The sequence below is a fragment of the Myotis nattereri genome, assembly GCF_964212035.1.
Source record: "Myotis nattereri genome assembly, chromosome: 8".
Lineage (NCBI taxonomy): Eukaryota > Metazoa > Chordata > Mammalia > Chiroptera > Vespertilionidae > Myotis > Myotis nattereri.
In genome coordinates this window covers 68,157,736-68,180,058 of record NC_138083.1, presented here as the reverse complement: position 1 = coordinate 68,180,058, position 22,323 = coordinate 68,157,736, and the positions used below count along the sequence as shown (strand labels likewise).

The window sequence follows — 22,323 nt, the reverse complement described above, 5'->3', positions numbered from 1 at the left end:
GAATGGAATTATATAATATGTAACTGGCTTCTTTTGCTTAGCCTGCTATTTTTTTTGGTTTTTTTTTTAAATCCTCATCTGAGGATTTGTTTTATTGATTTTTTTATTTTTTATTTCAGAGAGAGGAAGTGAGAGAGAGAGAGAGAGAGAGAGAGAGAGAGAGAGAGAGAGAAAGAGAGAGAGAGAGGGATAGAAACATCAGTGATGAGAGAGAATCATTGATTGGCTGCCTCCTGCTTGCCCCTCATTGGTGATCGAGCCCACAACCCAGGCATGTGCCCTGCCCAGAAATCAAACCTCAACCTCCTGGTTCATGGGTCGACACTCAACCACTGAATAACACAGGCCAGGCTGATGTTTTTTTTGCCCATGGGATAGCATTATCAGTACTTCGCTCTTTTTATTGCATAATAATATTCCATTGTATGGCCAGACCACATTTATTTCATCATTCATCAGCTGATGGTCATTTGGATTGTTTCCACTTTTTGTATATTATGAATAATGTCTCTATGAACATTTCTGAGCAGGCTTTTGTTTTGACATATGTTTTAAATTCTCTTGGGTATAAACCTAGGAGTGAAATTGCTGGGTCATATGGCAGCTCTGTGTTTAACATTTTGAAGAACAGCCCGTCTGTTTTCCAAAATGGCTGCACCATTTTACAGTCCTACCAGCAATGTATGAAAGTTCCATTTCTCCTCATCCTTGCCAACACCTTAAGAAACTTTTTTTAGCCTTCTGCAATGGGTACTTTTGGAGCATTTGGTAGCAAATTATTTTTCCCCAAAGCAAATACATTTAATAAGTAAGTCTCAGGAAGAAAAGAAGAAAGTGATTTGGCTCAAAATTCTTCCAACTGTGGAGTTATTTGCAGGTTGTAGGGATGGGCAAGTCTGTTGCAGCCGGCCCAGGTGCCAATTCCAGCTGGCTCGTGTGCCACTCCTGGCACAAAAATCACAGGTCTCCAAATCCTGATCTAGGTTTCCAGTAAGAGGCATGAACACGATGACTCTGGGTTGAAAGGCTTAGGTTGCTTTTTACTACCCAAAATTTGCCTTACATGTGATTCTTTGCAGAGGTGTTTCCCCCTTTTAAGCAAAGCAGTAAGTACAGCATTCATTGGCTTGAAATCTCTTCTTGTCTGTCTGTGTGTCGGACGCCCTGCCAGCTGTGTGTCCTACCCAAGGAATGGAATAGTTCAGAGTACAGCTTGGGGGTGGAGCCCAGACCTGTGCCAGCTCATTATCAGATTAGGTATTTGGAAACAGCGTTTTAGCCATGTGCAGGGTTTAGGTCCACCTGAGCAATCTATTTTCACTTGCAGGGAAATTTCAGATTGTAATAACTATAATGAGGCAAAAATGGAGGGAAAAGGAGGAAATTGTTACTAACCTTTGGATATTAATCCCTGCAAACCCCAAGTTCGAAACTGCCATACATAATCATTGTTAACATTTATTGAGGGTGTACTTTGTGCTTGACATTGTGCTCAGAGCTTTCAGTATTGTTTTATTTAATCCTTGTTATAGTCCTGTGAAGTAGGTATTATTTTTTATTGTGGTTCCCACTGTAGGAAATGGAGGCACAGAAAGTTTAAGTCGCCAGCCATTAGCACACAGGGTTATAAGTAGCAGAACCAGCTGAGCAGGTCAGCCCACACTCTTAACCACTAGGCGATATTGTAAGAGAGGGAAGAATGCAGGGGACAGAAGCAGAGCCACTCACTGGGCGGGACCAGCCTGCGGAGAAGCATTCACTCCTCCACTCATGGCTGAGGTGGTAAATGCTTGGGTTCCCAGCTTCCCTTGCAGCTAGGGGCATCATTGTAGCCCATATCTCCACTATAATGGGAAGTATGGGGACATCTGATTTGGCGGTGGGAGGCAGTCAGGGGAAAGGGGAAATTCTGGGAAACAATTTTATATCTAAAAGGGAGAGATACAGTATCTTTCTTGACACCTATTCACTCTTCTGCTTCCTGCATGTGGACTCGATTGTGCTGCTCCAGCTGGGGCAGTCATCTTGCATCCATGAGGCTATAAACTAAGGACAGAAAACCAAGAGGCTGAAGATGGTAGAGCAGAAGGTCCTTGATGAACACACTAATGTCTTCATGGTTTATGTGTCTGTGGAGAGGCAGGAAAGCATCATGGTTAAGGATATGAGCTTGCGAGTCTGGGTTTATATCCTGACTGTAGCACTTAGTAGCTCATACCCTTGGGCCAGTTGTTTGGTCAATACCTCCATAAAAGAGCCATGACAGAAAACTTGCAAGAATAATGCAAGAAACACCTGTGTACCCTGAACCTAGATTTACTAATTGATAAAAGTTTGCCACATTTGCTTACATGCACCTGTATTCCCCCCCACCCCCACCTGAATTATTTGAGAGTCGGTTTAAGTTGTAGGTACATTGGTTAGTTAGCATTATCGGTCTGGGTTAGCATTATCAGTCTGGTAACCTGTTACTTGCATATACAACATGTGACCCAAATAAAGCCATTTGGACAAATTTCTTTTTTTGATTTGAATCTTGAGATAGAGTGATGAGAAGATAGAATAATTTGATTGATCTTCTCTAGATTTACTTCTGGTCCCAGATAAAATACCCAGGACCTTCTTTTCCTCTAATTTCTGACATTTCTGGATCTGGGTCTCCAGTTTTCCCTTTGATTCTGTTAGTTCCTACATATAATTTTACTACGTTCTAGAGTCTATTGTTGTTGCTGGCAACCCAAGAACCCTGACTGGCACAGCTGCCCTTGAAGAAGTGGGTACTCATCCTGGGAGCATGAAGTAGAGACTTTGTGCAGTCGGAGATGTTGTAGGCAGAACTCCATTATTTTTGGCGAGTTTTAGCTAGGTGACCTTCTAATCCCATCCTCACAGAGTGTCTCCTAGGCCAAGCCAGTTTTATTGGGGTAATTTCAAAATTTGACTACTCTCCCTATCTGTTGACAGTTCTCAAACCATAGTTTAACGAAAGTCCACAATTTTGTAGAGTGTTTCATTTATCAATTGCTGCATAATAAACCACTGAAAAACTTAGTGGCTTAAAGAACAACCATTTTACTATATCTCATGATAGTGTAGGTTGATTGAGTCCAGTGGGTGGTTCTTTCGTTTCAGATCTTGTTGGTGGGGGTTGTAGTTACTTGAGGCCCCTAGGGACTGAAATGTGCAAGAAGATGGACTCATTGGAGTGTTCAAGAAGGATGGGAGTTACTTAGTGGCCCTTGCCTGGGATCTTAGCTGGGGCTCTCCACTGGAGTGCCTTAATTTTACTCCATGTTGCCTCTCCATGTGACCCCATATTCTAATAGCATGGCAGCTGGGTTCCAGAGGAAGAAAGTGGCTTGAAAGTCCCATCATATAACTTCACCCTTTCCATTGGTTAAGCAGTCACAGATCAATCCCAATTTAAGGAAGAGGAAATAAAATTTACCTCTTGATGGAGGAGTGGCTCATGCAAACAGGAAAGAAGGAATGAAAGCAGGCATCTTCACAGACTTCACTCATCAGGCTTAGATTTAAAGTCTAGAATAGTGTTTCCCAGATGTCATTCAGTTTGGGATAATGTGCAGATTCTATTAAAACACTGCCGAAGTCAGCACAGAAGTTGCTTCCTCCTGGAAGCCTTCTCTGACACCCCTTGCATTAGAGGTCTGTCCTTGGGTCTCCAATGACTTATAAATGTATGTATCTATATATTTATTATTAATATCAGTTACATTTTATGTGAACATATGTACAAATTAATATTAATAGAATTAATACATTTATTACCCTTCTTTCTTCTTTCCTTCTCTTTTTCCTCCTTCATTCTTCCACAAATATTTATTAAGTGCCTCTAATAGGCCAGACACTAATCTAGGTGCTGGAGACACTGCAGTGAACTAAACGAATTCCCTGCCCCCTTGGAGCTTATAGTCTAGACAGGGAGATGGACAATTACTAAGCTCTGTAGTGGGTGCTAACACTACATCTGAGAATAAAAAAGACAAAATCTCACCTTCATGGAGCTTTCATTCTAGTGAGAAAAAGAGATAATAAAAACTATAAATAAACAAAAATATACGGTGTTTTCAATGTTAAAAAGTGCTATGAAGAGAAATGAAATGGAAGAGGGATAGGGAAAGCTGGGATTGGAGTGGGCGAGAATTTAAAGTAGGAGAAATTAGGGAAGGCCTCACGAAGATGTGACATTTGGACAATGACCATGGGGAAATGAGGAAGTGAGAGACTTGGATTTTCTGGGACAAAAATCTGAAGCCAGAGTGCTAGGCATGTGGGAGGGACCCCAAGAGCCATTCACAGTAGCGAGTGGACAGGGAGTGGGTGATGAGCTTAGAAAGGGAAGGAGAGGGGAGAGAGAGGTTGGGGGGGCTTAACTGCAAAGGTTTTGGTGGAGAGACATTAAGTGACTTGGTTTTTACCAAGTTTCTTCTGATTGCTATGCTGAGAATAGATTCCAGGAGGTAAAGGGGGGAATGGAAGGAGGCAGGGAGCAGTGAGGAAGCTATTGCAATAGCCCAGGTGGGAAATGATAGTGGTGGAGCTAGTAAGTGGTTATTTATTTCTTCTATTCAGACTCAAGACATTTAATATTGATTCAATGTTATTATCTAATATATAGTCCATATTAAAATTTCCCCCCCAAAGTCCTTTTTATATAAAAAGCTCCCAAACCTGGATCCAATCAAAGCTCTCACATCGCATTTGGTTTCCACCTCTTTCATGGGTGTTTTGTAGCATGTGCCACGTTCTGGATGTGTCTGATTGCTTTTTCATAGTTACCAGTAGGTTCAGTTTAGTGTGTGTGTGTGTGTGTGTGTGTGTGTGTGTGTGTGTGTGTGTGTGTGACAAGAATACTACAGGGTGGCGTTATGCCTTCCCCATTGCATCATATCAGGAGACACATACTGTCAGTTTGATCCATTACTGGCGACGGTAAGTGATGGTGATTGCCCGCTTGGCTCAGGTGGTGTCTGAATTAACAGGATCTCTCCACAGTAAAGAAGCTGTTCCCCTGTTGCAAGTGGGAAGAACCCCGTGGCATGATACTTCGGGACTGAATATATAGTACATGCCCTATGGCGCAACAAGCCTTCACCCCGTAACTTCAGCATTTATTGAACAGCTTCCTGGCTTCTGACCTTGTGTCTCATTTTGCTCCTCGGAACAATGAGGATACAGTGGTCCCTAAGGGATGCTCGTTTTGAGGATCAGTGCTTGCCCACAATAAATGCTCCATAAGTATCGTATATTACAGGACGAAGGCAAGTATGAAAAAATTAAGGGGAGGGGAGGGTTGCATTCCATTTCTCCCGACCCCGCCGCTGCTCCCGGGTGCTAGGCGAGCGAGAGCCCGCCGAGGGTCCGTGCGGCCACGCCCTCGCGCCGCGGAAGCCGCGGGCAGGGACACCCGGAGCCCTGCCGCGCAAGGCCCCCTGGGACCGGTAGTGCTGGGCGTGGCCACGGGACTACATATCCCGGCGGCCCCCGCGCCGAGGTTCCAGCCGCTGGCTCCTCAGCTCTACCACAGCGACGGCAGCAGCCGCGGCGGCTGGGTCGGTGGTGGCGGCGGAGGAGGAGGCGGCGGCGGCTGTGGCGGCTGCGGGCTGAGCAGCGAGTTTCCGATTTAAAGCTGAGCTGCGAGGAAAATGGCGGCGGGTGGTGAGTGGAGATAAAGGAGGAGCGGCGCCGGGCGAGGGGCTGGAGTGCAAGGCGGAGGGAGGAGGGCGAGTCCCCGGGGCTGCTGCGCGAGCCGGCGGCTTCGGCTCCCGGAGGCGCTGAGGGGCGCGCCGAGCGGGGGGCGCTCGGAGAGAGTTCTGGGGTGTTGGGGCCGCGCCGTTTCCCCGCAGCCCGGGAGCCGCCGGAGTAGGGAAGTCCAAGCTGGGCGGCACCGGGCTGGGGGGTGCGAGGGGTCGCCCCGAGGAGTTTGGGGGGCACCGCGGGGGCCCACTTTGCCCCTCCTGTCCTGAAAGTTGCATCTTCCTCTTTCCTCCCCAGCCCCTGAGGGCGGCTTTGGAAGCCGCCCGCGCCCCCTTGTCCCCGCTGCGTGGCCCCTTCGGGGGAGCCGGGGGCGGGGGCGCGCACCGTCCTCGCCGCCCCCCGCCCAGCCTCGCGGGCGCGCCGGGGACGGGGTCGGGCGCTGTGGCTGCTGACCCCTGCACCCGGCGCTTTTCATATTTCACACGCGTTATCTGCGGAATTTCCACTGGGGCGCGGGGAGGTCGGTTCTCGGCAGTTTTCTCAGTAAAAAGGCGTTTTGCTACCTCCGGTGCGAAGGCTGGGGAACGGCAAGTGGGAAGTTGGGGGGTGCGTGTCGGGCTTGGCTGTCTTTATTATTGCTATTCCCTCCTCCCCCCAGTCCCTTCTCATGGACATGGATGCAGTTTGTAGAGATTTAAATAAACTGTTGGCCTTGCGCATGTCTTTAAAAAACCATCCGAGTCGTGGGGAGGCTCGGTCTCTTCCCAGGCAGCTTGGGGGCACTCGGGGTGGAAAGTTAACCGAAAAGAGCAGTTGTCAGGGGGAGAGAGCATCGCCTCCACGTCTCCCTGAGCTGGGAGTTCGGGCTTCCCCGCTGGAATGACACGGGAGGTATGCGATTCTCTTCGAGTCAAAACTTTCCTCCCCGTCCCCCCCCCCCCCCCCGCCCCGAATGGGAGGACTTCCTTTTTGCAGTTTCTGAGCAGCGCTTCAAAGCCAAGCTGTTTTTGTTATTAAGCTGCACCAGAAAGAAACAGGAAGGCGAGTACCAGCTGGCTTGCGGCAGGGTTTCACTCGGAGAGGAGTGAGACGACAGCGAGGTGGTCGCGCGGAGTGAGGCTGCTGCATCTGCTGGAGGTGACACGCCTGGCCTCCTGGCTGCGAGCAGGCTCCAGGGTTTGCGGCAGCAGGTTGCTTAGAGGTTCATGGGGGAGAATCATAGGTCTTCATGAATGCCGCATAAACTGAAATGCTAACTGGGAAGCCTTAAGTTTGTGAACTGCTAGTTCTGGTGATTGCTTTCTTATTTAGAATCAGTTAGATCAGATAGGATACCCACCTGGAAAGGCACAAAACACAGAAATGAGTCTCTCTCCTACTCTAACCTCCCCCCCCCCCCCACCCCCTCCCGCCAGGAGGCAGCCACCTACTGGTTTTTAGAATGTCCTTGGCTTTTGGGATAATTATTTTAAGGTTTTCATTAGAAACACACCCCTGTTGAATACCTAAAAGCAGGGAAATCAAATGAGCAGAAGGGAAGGAAAATGGGTGGGAATGCCGTTTTTTTTTTGACTATTTAAAAAAATGTTGATAGCCATTGGAACTTAGTGTTTATGTTGCCTTATCTGCCGACACCCTTGAAGAAATAACAATCTCTGTGGCTTGAGGATGAAGAACCCTGCTGGGTTCATTGTCTGTATGTAAGACGAAGCCTCTCTAACATGTAAAATGATATTGAACACTATCGCTCCTGTCACTGGAGGTTGCTTCAGGTTCTGCATTTAAATGAGCAGCAATCTAGATTGCCTGTGATCCTAAATTATAGGGCTATTTTATGTATTGATAGAAATGACTTAATTGTTCAATCAGCATTTAAAAAAGCATATGCCAGCTTCTGGCATATAGAAGTACATTTTGGATGTGAGGATTGTGGACTAAGTGGGAAGATGTAATGTTCCTAGAGCAGTTATAGGAAATGTTTCTGCCATAAAATATTCCTTAACTACAGGGGCTTTGAAAATGCGAACAACTCCAGCATAATTAACAGGATTTATATTTTTATGTTTTAGAATGGTGGTTTTGAATTTACCAACACTAACAACTCATTAAAAAAAATTCAGTGATATTAGAGTTTAAAGTATTAAGGGTTATATTAATTTTAATTATATTTTGAAAGCGAGGATATTGTACATTTTCCCCTCTGTAGAAGATTTGTTTCTATAAATCACCTCCTATCCCTTAGGGCCTAGGCAGATAAGTTAGAATTCATTCAGTAAGGAGTGAGTGTACTGACAGTTGGACCCTGAACCCCTTTCCTAGGAGACATGTAAATTAAAAATAGTTCTTGAAATGGTTACTAATGTCTTCTTGACTGATCTTTTGAAATAAACTTCCTTACTATGTCAGCGACATACTAAAGATATAGGTGTGTGTGTGTGTGTGTATTTTTTTTTTCAGTCCTTTGTGCATTAGCAGTATGATTTTAGAATAGTACTTTTTAACTTGAAGACTACTTTGTTTTTGAGAAGTCTTTTAAAAGAATGATTTAAGAAATTTTTATTTTTGTTTGGACAATAGGGTAAGACAAAGCAAAAACACCCACTATTATCCTATCCTTAATTGGTATTAAAATAAATGGCTTTAGGTTTTTTTATATTTTATTTTTTTACATTTTTAAAAGCTGTATAATTTCAAGCCTTGGCCAGAGGATGTAGGACTACTTTTGAAAACTTTCAATTTGTTGCAAGTTTGGGATGAATATAACCTGCAGTTGTTATTTGCCAACACAGCAAAGGGACCACAATTTAGCACATTTGTTACTCTTTTAATCATGATTGAAGAGGTACTGCAGTTTCTCATAGATTAAGCTAGAGAGGACCTGTCCCAGCTTGGTTTGAATTTATTATATTTAGTAGTGAAGAATATTCACTATATGCATTATTGAGTGCTTAAAGCTCTGGGAGCAGAAAATTAGTGTTGGAAATGGAAGTTAACTTTTTCCCCATAGTTCAGGTGAAAGAAATGGGTGACTGTTCAGTGGTTCTCAACCTTCTGGCCCTTTAAATACAGTTCCTCATGTTGTGACCCAACCATAAAATTATTTTCGTTGCTACTTCATAACTGTAATGTTGCTACTGTTATGAATTGTAATGTAAATATCTGATATGCAGGATGGTCTTAGGCGACCCCTATGAAAGGGTCATTCGATCGCCAAAGGGGTCTCGACCCACAGGTTGAGAACCACTGGTTTAGATCCTCAAGAACAGCATTGAGATTGAGTGCTGAAGTAAAATGTAGTCATTTTCTTCCATTCTGAGTGCCTTTTGGGGTGGGGGGATTACAAAATGAACATTTCACAGTTAAAGTAGAGGAGGTGCTCTATTGCAATGAGACTTATTTCTTCACTTTGTTGATGTTTGCCAGGTAAATTCATTTGGTCCATTTAACTTTTTGACAGGGTTTCTGGGAGATTATTTTGGTTTAAGGATGCAATTTATCCAGAGCCTAACCTTATTTTCAGCCCCGTAACAAATAAATGATGGGGTTGACTTAAATTTAATCCCCTTCCCCTTTTTTTACCTTCTGGTGGAGAGTTGTTAAATGAAGAGGAAACTGGCCAGAAGATACACAGCAGCAGGAGAAGGGAAGATGTGCAGTGTCTAGGAGGCTGGTTTATCCACAAACTGGATAATCTTCTTAGACTACATGCTGCCAGTTCCCAACCTTGTCAGCATTAACTCAGTTAGGTAGGTTCTGCCGACCTAGGTCAGTTTATAGGGGGCAGTCATAAAGGTTAATTTTAACTAACTAGTAAACTTTGTGGCCTAGAGGTAAAAGAAAGAAGTCTGACCTAACAGGCACACAGGTTTTACCTATTTCAAAGAATATGCTAAGAGCAACTGAACTGGTCTTTTCTGTTTGTCCTTTGCCCCATTTGTCATTAGGGACATCTGTATCCTATCTTTTATTATCTGTTAATATTTTTTTTATTGCTAAGTTCTAGGAAAGAGTGGAACTTTTTTTCGTCTGCTGTTCACCTATGAAGGTATTCTTCTGAAATGTTGAATTTCCTTGGTTAGAGGCCTGAGGGTTATGAAGCTTCACTTTTTGGAGACTAGGCTGACTAGATTCCTGAATTTAACCCATCATCATCCACATCATGATGAAAAGGGAATATTTGCCTGGATATCACATAGTAATGGATAATCTACTGTTCCCTGGGGCTTTGCTTTTGGTAGCTGTGGCAGCTGAGTTGGAGTGGTAGATGGATAGAGGGGAAAGACTGCAGAAGTCAGCATAATCCTCAATTAGGATAAGCCTCATGGTTAATTGAATGTTGAGTGTACAGGTTAAATCCCATTATAACAAACTCCAGGGGAGTAGCTAAATTATTTTGTTGTACTGGGATTGAGTTTTATTGAATACTGTTTAAAATAAGTTGGTCTTTTTGTTTTTGTTAGAGATGTGGGAAATTTTTATTTATTGTAACAATTTGACAAGTTGTTATTCATGAGCCAATGTGTTTTCACCTTCATTTTAAATGCTTTTCCCTTTAAAAAGGAAAGAAGCCATGTTGAACTGGGCAGACAATTTATGTACCATCTCCCTCCAGTGGACTAGCTCCATTGGTTTATCTTAACAACTAAATAAGTTTATTAGTAAGTACTACTGCCACCATCAAAGTGTGGTCAGAGGAAATGGGAATTTCCCCAGGTTTCCAGGTGGCTACTGCTGGTAATTTTTTCTGCCCTGACAACTTTTTAAAATAAACGAATGTACTTCATTTTAGTGTGAACTTTCCTTTGTGAGTAATAATTAATGTAGCTCTTTCTATTCAGCTCAGTGTAGTTTGAGACCTTGAGATCTTTCTATGGTATTGTTAAAAAAAAAAAGTAATGGTACTATTATAGTCTTTAAGATACTTACATATAAGTATGAAAATTTTCAGGAACAGGATTACTATACATATGAGAAAATACTATTTTATGCTTGGCCAGAAATACATTCCTTTTGTTCTGTACTTTTAGATTGGTTTTGCCAGATTTCAGGCATTTACATCTCACTTTCATATCTAAAGCTAGCATTTTTATTTTGGGTAGAGTGTTTTGATTGGGTGCAGCAAGACATTTTGAAGTCCTTCTTTTAAATACATGTTCCATGAAGGAGGGAAAATCTGAAAGAAGGAATTTCAAACAACCCAAGCAGTGTTTTGAAAGTTCTCAGGTCTTAAGAATAATGACTGACTAGTAGGCAGGAAGCCTGCAGTTGTATTGTGGTATTGTTCCTCCATCTTATGCATTTGAGAACTGGAGTACAAAAGAGAAGAAAGCCTCGGGAGGGGAAAGAAAGGGTTTTAACAACAACAAAAAAAGGTGGTGGGGGGACTTTTTGAGTAAATATTCTTTGCTTTTCTGTTTAAGTGAAATCTAAAGCCAAATTATTTTTACTTTTAGAGGAAATGTTGTTTATCATAATCTAAATGTCTTAAACTGACATTTTTTAATAAGTGAGAGTTAATTGTTAATTGTTATTGGTAGAAAGAGCAGCGTGAACTGTTTTAAAATAGAACTTAAAAATCCACATATGAAAACCTTTAAATATGTTCCTCCTTTGTTACCCAATCAGTATTATTTGTTAACTTGTTATTTTGAAAAGAATACTTATCTGTTAAGAAGTGAAGAGTTGAGAATGATGTGTGAGCTTGTACTGTAAGGTTTGTGCAAATCAGTCTTTTTTTAGATTTATAAAACAAAGGGATGGAATATGCTATCTTCCAAAGTTTCTTATATTAGTTGTGCAGAATTTTTATTTATATTTTATTGGTCAAGCATTAAGTGGATTAAGCTTTTTATACTAGATAATTATGTAAAGATGCAGGTTGCTGTGCTGATTCATGAGTTTGGGGGCAGGATGACTTTGAGTTCCTGACTTCACCATAGTATATATCCTATGAGCTGCACAAATGTGTATGTGCATGCATGAGAAGGAGGGGTATGAGGAGGGAGGGAGGGAGGGGGAGAAAGAGAGAGAGAAAGAGAGAGAGAGAGAGAGAGAGAGAGAGAGAGAGAGATTCAATATCCTCCTGTTTTAAGAAAGTGAAGTAATATTTTATTTACTCTCAGTAAAGCTGTCATCAGTGAAATTATTACTGAATTTAAGTCACTCTGTAGAATAGCTGTATCAGCTTGATTATGTTTCCAGATTGAAATTTGGCAATTTTATTTGAAACTGTTTTAAGGATTACCCAGTGTTCTCTTCACTAAATTGTGCTTTTAGTCTATACACTCTCTGCTCCATCCAAACTCACTTCTTTCCTTTTTTACCTGCCTGGTGGTTGTGTTTTATGACCATACTTTTATCCCAGCCAAGGTAGTTGGCTCCCTTGCTGTCAGAGCAAGTATTTGATTGCATCTAGGAAAATCTAACTTCACCAGTGAGAAAAATAACTCCTCACACAGGTTGCATCCATTTAAGGATCAGTGGTATCTTCTTCATATAATAAGACAGGACTTATTACTATATTGAGTTTTAAAAATAATTTCAGAAATCAATAAAATGAATTCAGGAAGCTGCTTTCAAAGTGCATAGCCATATCTAGAATGGTGGAAGCCTTAGGTGTATTGATCCCAAATTAGGCAAACCTGAAATCGTGAACTTTCACCAATAACCTTCAGTCTTCCCCACCTTTTCCTCTGAGAGTACAAAATAGCTCCCTCATGTGACTTTTTAAACTGTCTTTATACCACCATTCTCTTAGCTATGGGGCCATAAGCTTTCAATCCTCTTTAAGTTGCTACTGCTTGGCTGTTGCCTACTCCCCTATACATATGTATACTTAATGTTTATTAAGATTTTACTGAGTAAGTCACTGTGAGAATTAAAAAGGTTTTGACCTCCAAGTGTATACAATCAAGTGCTCACATCACTTCAGTATAAGGCAGTCGGTTTTGCCTATTACAGATTCTTGAGAAATTTAGAGGAGAAAAAGGACTACCTCTGACTGGGTAATCGGGACTTTGAAAAATGAGTAAGATTTTAATATGGAGAGAAATCATTAGCAATAGCATGAAAGTAAGACATTTCAAGGCTTGGTCATGTAACTATTCAATGAATGCTGAGTGAGTGATGGTATTGAATAAAATGGTTTTGTTTTTGTAGAATCCTATTAATATATTTTTTCCTAGTACTTTATACTTCTGCCAGTTTAATATTATTAAACATCATTTGAGCACATATTTTTGCTTAAAAATTTTTAGAGTACAACCCAAATTCCTTCATCTAATATTCAGCTTTTTTTTTTTAAAATATATTTTATTGATTTTTTACAGAGAGGAAGGGAGAGAGATAGAGAGTTAGAAACATCGATGAGAGAGAAACATCGATCAGCTGCCTCCTGCACATCTCCCACTGGGGATATGCCCGAAACCCAGGTACATGCCCTTGACCGGAATCGAACCTGGGACCTTTCAGTCCGCAGGCCGACGCTCTATCCACTGAGCCAAACCGGTTTCGGCTAATATTCAGCTCTTATCATAGTCTTTTTTAAAAAAAGAAATCAATCTTTTCCATTTTTGTTGCCCATTGTTTCAGTAATGCTGATTTTTTCTGCTTCTTCTCCCTTGTTATCTTGTCTGATCATTAAGATCCAACTAAGATCCTGTTTCATTTAAGTAAACTTCCCAGACCACAACCGAAAATATTCTTGTGGCCTGTTATGAATTGTAATTGTCTCTTCATATGAATAGGAGTCAGTATTTATTGATTGGTAGGGCAGGTTCAAATTGTCTATTCTTTATGGTAGGGACATTCTTTTTATAAGTTTTTAAAATTCTGTATTTTTTGAATTACATTCATTTTAGGTACACCAAAATCCTTGGTGTTTGGATGTGAAAGTTTCTAGAGTTCAACTCTGAAGTTAATTTTTCTACCTGGAAATTTAGATAAAATTATAGTCCTAAGGATTTGCTCATAGAGCCATGTCTCCCTCATAGAGCCGTCCCAGATAAATCATGTTTGGGCCTTAGAATACATTCCTATTTCCCAATTGCTGTAAGACTGAACAAATGTTTTTATTCATTACCACTGTTCTTCAAGGAATTGTGCTAAGTATTGTGGGCATTAAAATCTCTGTGATCCAGGAGCTGATTATCTAGTTGAGAAATAAGTATAATTGAAAAAACATACTTGTTGCAGCAACATACATAAGTGGTTTGGAAGTTCAGAGGAATAAAAGATCATTTTCAACTGGGATTGTTAAGGAAAACTTAATGGAGAAGGAATAGATCTAAAGGGAATTAATTGCTGCTTTTAATCTCTTTCCCATATCTTTTATTTTATAGTACTTAGTTATGTGAGAAAATGATAAATTAATGTTTTTTAAATGGAAAAGAAGGCATAAACGTGGTAGAGTAAAAGTAGTACAAAAAGATACACTGAAAAAGTGAGGCTCCTGATACCTCAGGTCTCAGGATATTTTTTACATATGATTATGTCTCTTCAGTTTCTTTTGTTCCTATTCTCTCTCCCTCCCTCTTTATTTTTGATTATTATTATTTATTTTTTTAGAGAGGGAGGGAGAGAGAAAAAGAGAGGAAGAAAGAAACATGGATGTGAAAGAGAAACATTGATCAGTTGCTTCCTGCAAGTCCCCTGACTGGGATGGGGAAATGGAATCTGCAACCTAGGTATGTGTCCTGACCTGGAATTGAACTGCCACCTATCTGTGTACCAGATGACGCTCCTACCAACCAAGTCACCAGGGCCGGACTATATATACTTTTTAAATGATCTTGGAGAGGTCTCCTATCTGTTTTTATAGCTACTAAGTTCTTTCTAATGGTTACACAGTACTCCATTGTATGGCTATATTATAATTTATTCAGTACCATATTATTGCAAACAAAGCTATAAGTGAATATCCTTATATATATTTCTTTGTTCCCATGTTTTGTTAAAAAGTAAATAATTTCTGGAAGCTAGGTTAAAGATTATGAATTTAAAAATTTTGTACAGCCCTGGCCAGGTGGCTCAGTTGGTTGGAGCATCATCACATACACCAAAGGTTGCAGGCTTAATCAATCCCCAGTTGGGGTGTGTTTGTAGGGGGTGGAGGAGGGAGGAGGGTGGAGGGAGCAACTGATGTTTCTTTCCCTTTCTCCTCCTCTCTCCTTCTCCCTTCCACTCCCTTTCTCTTCCTTCCTTCCTCTCTCTCTAAAAATCAGTAAAAACGTGTCCTTGGGTGAGGATTGAAAATAAAAATTTTGTAGGTATTGCAGCTCACTCGCTATAGAGATTATATTAATTAACAACTCCACCAGCAAAGTATGGCAGTGCCTGTTACCCTCATCTCTGAGTAACATTATGGTAATAAAAAATTTTAATTTGATACATGTAAAAGCTCTTTCATATATTTCTTCTAGTGCTTTTATGATTTCTTTTCTAAAAAAAATATATTTTATTGATTTTTTACAGCGAGGAAGGGAGAGGGATAGAGAGTTAGGAACATCTATGAGAGAGAAACATCGATCAGCTGCCTCCTGCACACTCCCTACTGGGTATGTGCCTGCAACCAAGGTACATGCCCTTGACCGGAATCGAACCTGGGACCTTTCAGTCCACAGGCCGATGCTCTATCCACTGAGCCAAACCGGTTAGGGCAATGATTTCTTTTTTAACATTAAAATAAATATAAAATATAAAAGCTAAAAAAATATAAAATAAAAATACCAGTTAGAATATGAAAATACCAATTAGGACATAAAACTAGTAGCATAGGTTCATGAGGTGGTAGACTATATATGTTGTGACTATATATATTCCTTTGAGTGTGTTTAAAATGTACCTATCTCACATTTGGATATGCTTTTTTGTATTTTTTGAAATCTGCTTTACTGAGGTATGATATACTTACTATAAAATCTAGTCATTTTAAGTGTGCAGTTGGAGTTGACAAATGTAAACAGATGAGTTACCACTGCCACAGTCAAGATATACAGCACATTGCCTATTTGCATTCATTCTCCTTCTGGGTTTTGTATTCAGTCAACCACTGATCTGCTTTCTGTCACTATAATTGGCTTTCTTCCTTTTTTTCAACTTTTTCTAGGTATAATTGACATCTGATTGTATATGTTTAAGTTGTACAGTTTGAGTTTTTACATATATGTCTACCTGTGAATCCATCACCACAGTTACAATAATAGGAATAGCTATTACCTCCAAAAGTTCCTTACATTATTTTGTAATCCATCTCACCCTCATCTTCAGGTAATTACTGTTCTGCCTTGTGTCATTAAAGATTAGTTGGTATTAATTGAGAATTATATATAAATGGAATTAACAATATGTACTTTTGAGGAGGACTGGCTTTTTTCACTTAGTACAGTTATTTTGAGATTCATCTATGTTGCATAGAACGATAGTTTCTTTTTATTGCTTAAGGAATATTGGTTGCAGTACAGTGGGGCCTTGACTTACAAGTTTAATTCATTCCAAGACCGAGCTCGTTAAGGAGCTCGTTAAGGAGCTCGTTCACTCAAATTACTCTGTCAACTCAATGCAAAAAATGGGCCGAGAGACAGCTGGTATCTCAAAAAACTCGTTATTTGGGACACTCGTAAGTCAAGGCCCCACTGTATATGGTTATATCACAATTTATCCATTCACCTGTTGATGAACATTTGGGTTGTGTCCTGTTTTTGGTTATCAAAAATAGAACTTCTGTGACATTTGTGCACAAGCCTTTGTGTAGACATATTCCTTATTTCTCTTGCTGGTGTGGCTCAGTTGGTTGGGCATTGTCCCATGCACCAAAAGGTTGCCAGTTCAATTCCCCTATCAGGGCATGTGCCCGTGTTTCCGGCTACATCCTTGTAGGGTATGCAGGAGGCATCCGATTGATGTTTTGCTCTCACATGGATGTTTCTCTCTCCCTCTCCCTTCCTTTCTCTAAAAATCAATAAAAAAAAATCTTAAAATTTCTTTTCATAAACTGTCATCTGTCCTACTGAGTTGTATTAGCTTTTGCAGACTGGTGCAGCCACTATGGAAGACAGTATGGAGTTTCCTCAAAAAACTTCAAATGGAACTCCCATTTGACCCTGTGATCCCACTTCTAGGAATATATCCCAAGAAACCAGAAACACCAATCAGAAAGGATATATGCACCCATATGTTCATAGCAGCACAATTCACCATAGCTAAGATCTGGAAACAGCCTAAGTGCCCATCAGTAGATGAATGGATTAGAAAACTGTGGTACATCTACATGATGGAATACTATGCTGCTCTAAAAAGGAAGGAACTCTTACCATTTGCAACGGCATGGATGGAACTGGAGAGCATTATGCTAAGTGAAATAAGCCAGTCAATGAAGGAAAAATACCACATGATCTTACTCATTCATGGATAATAGAGACCATTATAAACTTTTGAACAATAATAGATACAGAGGCAGAGCTGCCTCAAACAGATTGTCAAACTGCAGCGGGAAGGCCAGGGAGGGTTGGGGGGCAGGAGGTAGGGGGGTAAGAGATCAACTAAAGGACTTGCATGCATGCATATAAGCATAACCAGTGGACATAAGACATTGGGGGATAGGGGAGGCTAGGGGACTGTCTAGGGCGGGGGGATAAAATGGACACATATGTAATATCCTTTGTAATACTTTAAGCAATAAAAAAAATATATATTTTATTGATTTTTTACAGAGAGGAAGGGAGAGGGATAGAGAGTTAGAAACATCGATGAGAGAGAAACATTGACCAGCTGCCTCCTGCACACCCCCTACTGGGGATGTGCCCGCAACCAAGGTACATGCCCTTGACCGGAATCGAACTTGGGACCTTTCAGTCCACAGGCCGACGCTCTATCCACTGAGCCAAACCAGTTAGGGCTGTATTAGCTTTTTAATGCCTCCACATTTGTGCTATTTTGACAATTGTGCTATTTATCACATTTAGTATTTATATTAAATGATTGTAACTTTAAATTACCTAAGTATCTCTCAGGACACTTTTTTCTTGCTCAATAAAAGTGATAATCATCTCAATTTACTTACCAGTCCATTCACCTGATTTGAAGATATATATTTTCATTCTGTTTTGTCTGAATTATTCTTTCTGTCATACTGGAATTTTGGAACATTTTTGCAATTTACATTTAAGAAGGCTAGTTTAAAAAATCAGTGGAAATTTCCAGCTTAAAAAAAATCCAACTACTGGTCTAATAACTGCTTTGCAGGAAGAAAGAAATATGAAAAAGAACCGCAGACATTCTGGATGTCAGCCTGTGAAATTTTCCACTATTTCCCATAATAACATGCAGGCATGCTTATTCTGCCGAGTGCAGTGCAACTGCAGTTGGAGTCAGAGTGGAATTTGAAGCTACCCTATCAATGATAAAATGGCAGCTGGCTAACTTTTAGTGAGCAGTTCGCACATTTAAGGTACTATATGTTTGTTTTTGCCTGAAGTGTAGCCATAACACTGAACTTGCAAAATTACTTAAGAGACTACTGATTCTAAAATTTCTGTTTCAAATGAAGTTTGGTTTTTTAATTTCAGTAGAGTTGTTATGCATCTGAGAATATAGACACAAATTCTTTTAGTGACAGTACTGTATAAATACATTTTTATTTTATAGGATTTTATACTACCTTGAAGAATGCTCAGAAAATTAAAACAAAGTTTTAAAAAGATTTGCACAAACTCAGTATTTGGTGTGATTTAAGAAAAATTTTAGCCTCTATTTCAGGTTTGTATTAATCTTTCAAAGGGTTAGCAGACTATATTAAAACCTATAGTTGTATTTTTGTTTGGCTGTTTCAAATTTAAAGGCAAACAGTATTATACTGTTTTTCTAATAATGGAAGTCCAGGTTGCCAGTTATGTAAACTGGCTGAGTAGAAAAATCAAAAGTAGTTTATAAATATACTGTAACCACTCACTTCTACATTGTTTCATCTCTTTCATGGCCAAAACCTAACAGTGATATTAAGGAATGAGATTGAGAAGTTCAGATTTTATGAATTAACCTTTTAAACTCATGCATTTCTGCAGTGATAAATTTGAGTCTTCATAGGGATACAACAGATATGCATATGTAACTTTGTATGTTTTAACACTTGTAAGTCATTTACATTTTGGAAATAAAGGCATATTAGTGCATAAGTATATCTTTTCCAGAACTGTTAGGTATTCTCTTTGAATAAGAACGGCATTGTGACATAACAATGGCCTCCACCCCTTCCCTGTGATCAGCTCTTCCCTTGTGCAGCCTCATCCTTCCTCTTGACCTTTCCTGTAAGATATAACTCTTCTCCTGTCCTCGTTATGTACTTCCTCTTCTCAGCCCTCCTCTACCTCCAGCTGTTTTATCCCTTTCACTCGGCCTAAATTTTCTTTTAAGTCTCTCACTTTCTCTAGTTGATCACTGTGAAACCTCATCTTTACTTTTGGAAGGTTTCTTTGCTCCAAGTGTTTTCTGCTCTTGGCAGATCAATTTTCTTTAGTCTTTGAACCCTCAAACACATACATCCTCACACCTTTCAAATCCTTCAACTTCATTTTTATTTCCATGTTTTCATTTATTCTATAGAGATTTATTGAATCTATGTGTCAGGATAAGGAGACTGGAAATTGGTGTGTATGTATGTGTTGTGGAGTTCACTTCTTAAATTTATTTATTTATTTATTTTTTATTTATTTATTTATTTATTTATTTATTTACTGATATCAGAGAGGAAGGGAGAGGAAGAGAGATAGATAGAAACATCAATTATGATTGATCAGCTGCCTTCTGTGCACCCACATTGAGGATTGAGCCTGTAACCCGGGATGTGCCCCAACCTGGAAATCGAACCATGACCTCCTGGTTCATAGGTTGATGCTCAACCACTGAGCTGTGCCAGTTGGGCTGGAGTTACACATTTTAGATGGGTAGTCATGGTAACCTTCTCTGAGAAAATCACATTTGAGCAGAGTCCAGGAAATAAGCCTTGTGAACATTGGAGGGTGAGGAACAGTCTGTGCAGAGGGAACAGTCTGTGCAAAGGCCCTTTGGAAGGAGCATTCTTGGTGTTCTTGAAGGAACAGGAAGGTGGCCAGTGTCATGGAGCACAGTGAACAGAGGATTAAGTAGTGAGAGAAGAAGTCTGAGAGGCAACAGTGGAGCCTTGTAGGGAATTGCAATGTTTTCAGCTTTTACTTTGAGCAAAATGGCGAACTACTGTAGGTTTTTAATTTTTGGTTATTCCAAAAACATGTTATAATTGATTTTCTCCCCCTTCAATTAAAGTCATATTTCATTTTATTATAAAAGCATTTAATTCATGTTGACTTGAAAAATACAGAAAGGCACAAAGGAGAAAATAAAGAAATTAATGAACAGCGCTAGCAGGTTTGGATCAGTGGATAAAGCGTCGGCCTGTGGGTCCTGGCTTCGATTCAATGATTCTCTCTCATCATTGATGTTTCTAGCTCTCGCTCCCTTCTTCTCTGAAATCAATAAAATATATATAAAAAATCAATGAACAAATAAAGATGATCAGTAATCTCATCATCCATTATTGAAGATTTTGTGTGTACGTATCTTCCCACTTGTTTTCCTTTGTGTTTGTATACAAACACCTCCCCCGCCCCCCACCCCCGGCAACACACCCCTCCTGCATTGTAGGGTTTTGACACACAGCAAATACACTGACAGGCTTTACAGAGATCCTTCCATTTGCTTTGTGAAAAGTAGCTCAGAAGAGGGCGAGAAGCAGATAGACCTTTTAAAGGCTGTTACAGTAATCTAGGTATGAGACAATGTTACCTTAGACCACAGTGGCAGCAGAGATGATAAGAAGTGGTCAGATTCTATATACATTTTAAATATAGAGCCAACAGAATTTTGTGGTGGATTCAGTGAGGTTGGGTTGTGTGGGGTGGGTGGGGCAAGAGGAGGGAAGAATCAGCGGTGACTCAAACGTTTTTTGGCTTGAGTAACTAGGAACCTTTGGTTTAATTTTCCTTTTTTTTTTTTAATATATTTTATTGATTTTTTACAGAGAGGAAGGGAGAGAGATAGAGAGTTAGAAACATGGGTGAGAGAGAAACATCGATCAGCTGCCTCCTGCACATCTACTGGGGATGTGCCTGCAACCCAGGTACATGCCCTTGACCGGAATTGAACCTGGGACCCTTCAGTCCGCAGGCTGATGCTCTATCCACTGAGCCAAACCGGTTTCGGCTAATTTTTCTTTTTTGTTGAACTATCCATCCAAGATTTAATTCTGGCTCTGTCTTTTATGTGTGTTTCCTGTTCATTTGAACTTGTGATTGTTTCTTTCACCAAACTTCTAGTCTGTTTTGCCCAGCTTGGCACATGGTACCCACCACAAGATGCTATATATAACAGATCGTTTCACTAATATTAGTCTTAACTAGCTAGTGAGCATCCCTTTACTAGATCATGCTGGATTAATTTATCTGCTCAAGTACTGATAACTTTCTAAATACATTTTGGGTATTCAGTGAAAGTTTAATTGTGTACTCCTCTGGCTTGAGGACAAGATACGAGAAAACCTTAAAGTATTAAATGCCTGCTCTAGCTTTACTTTGGCTTACTGACATTTTTTGGATCAGTTGTTTTGGATAGTTATTTTTCTCAGTTATTTTGAGTCTAAAAAAACCACGAAATGTTATGTATTATCTTGAATTCTGCAGTACTATGAGGACTTATTTTTTATTTACTGATTTTTCGAAAGGGGGAAGGAGAGAGAGACATCAATTTGTTCCACTTATTTATGCATTCATTGGCTGCTGCTTGTATGTACCCTGATTGGGTACATAATCCTCATCCAAGGTCATATATTTTTTCTCCATTATTATTTTTTTTCCAGAGAGAGAATGAAAGGGAAGGCAGGAACGGGAGGCAGGAGGGAGGGAGGGAGGGAGGGAGGGAGGGAGAGAGAGAGAGAGAGAGAGAGAGAGAGACAGAGAGAGAGAGACAGAGAGAGAGGTGAGAGAGACACGTGATGAGAAACACATGATCGGCTGCCTCCCACATGTGCCCTGCGCCCTGATCAGGGCTGGGGATTGAGTCTGCAATCCAGGTATGTGCCCTTAACTGGGGATCAAACCTGTGACCCTTTGGTTTGCAGACCGACACTCTCCATCTGTTGCCTCCCATATGTGCCCCTACTGGGGTTGGCACCCATAATCTCTAGGGTATGTATGTGCCCTAACCAGAAATCGAACTTGCAACCTTTTTGGTGTATGGGACGATGTTCTAATCAACTGAGCCACCTGGCCGAGCTGCATTATGATTTTAGAATGCTTTTGACATTCTAAAGGTTGTAGAGGTTATTTACCTCTTTATTCATTGATGTTACATTATGTTATGTTGTTGTGCTTTGGGTTCTTATTTTTTAAAATAGTTTTCTAGACTTATTCCTAGCTGTTGATACTTGCTGATGTGAAGTGTGCTTATGTGCAGGCCCCCCCCCCCCGCCCCCCCTGGTCCCCTTTGCTTTTTTTTTTTTTTAAACATGTTTTATTGATTTTTCACAGAGAGGAAGGGAGAGAGACAGAGAGTTAGAAACATCGATGAGAGAGGAACATC

The 22,323-nt window shown here is 40.5% G+C and overlaps 1 protein-coding gene across 1 annotated transcript in view; it reads left to right on the top strand.

The window, feature by feature from the left end:
- The first annotated feature begins 5,470 nt into the window (after positions 1-5,470).
- Positions 5,471-22,323, top strand: part of NCOA3 (nuclear receptor coactivator 3) — a 107,857-nt gene continuing 91,004 nt past the window's right edge. The window contains exon 1 of the mRNA XM_081097774.1: positions 5,471-5,679. The gene's annotated coding sequence lies outside the window, so the exon portion shown is untranslated. The remainder of the gene's footprint in view (positions 5,680-22,323) is intronic.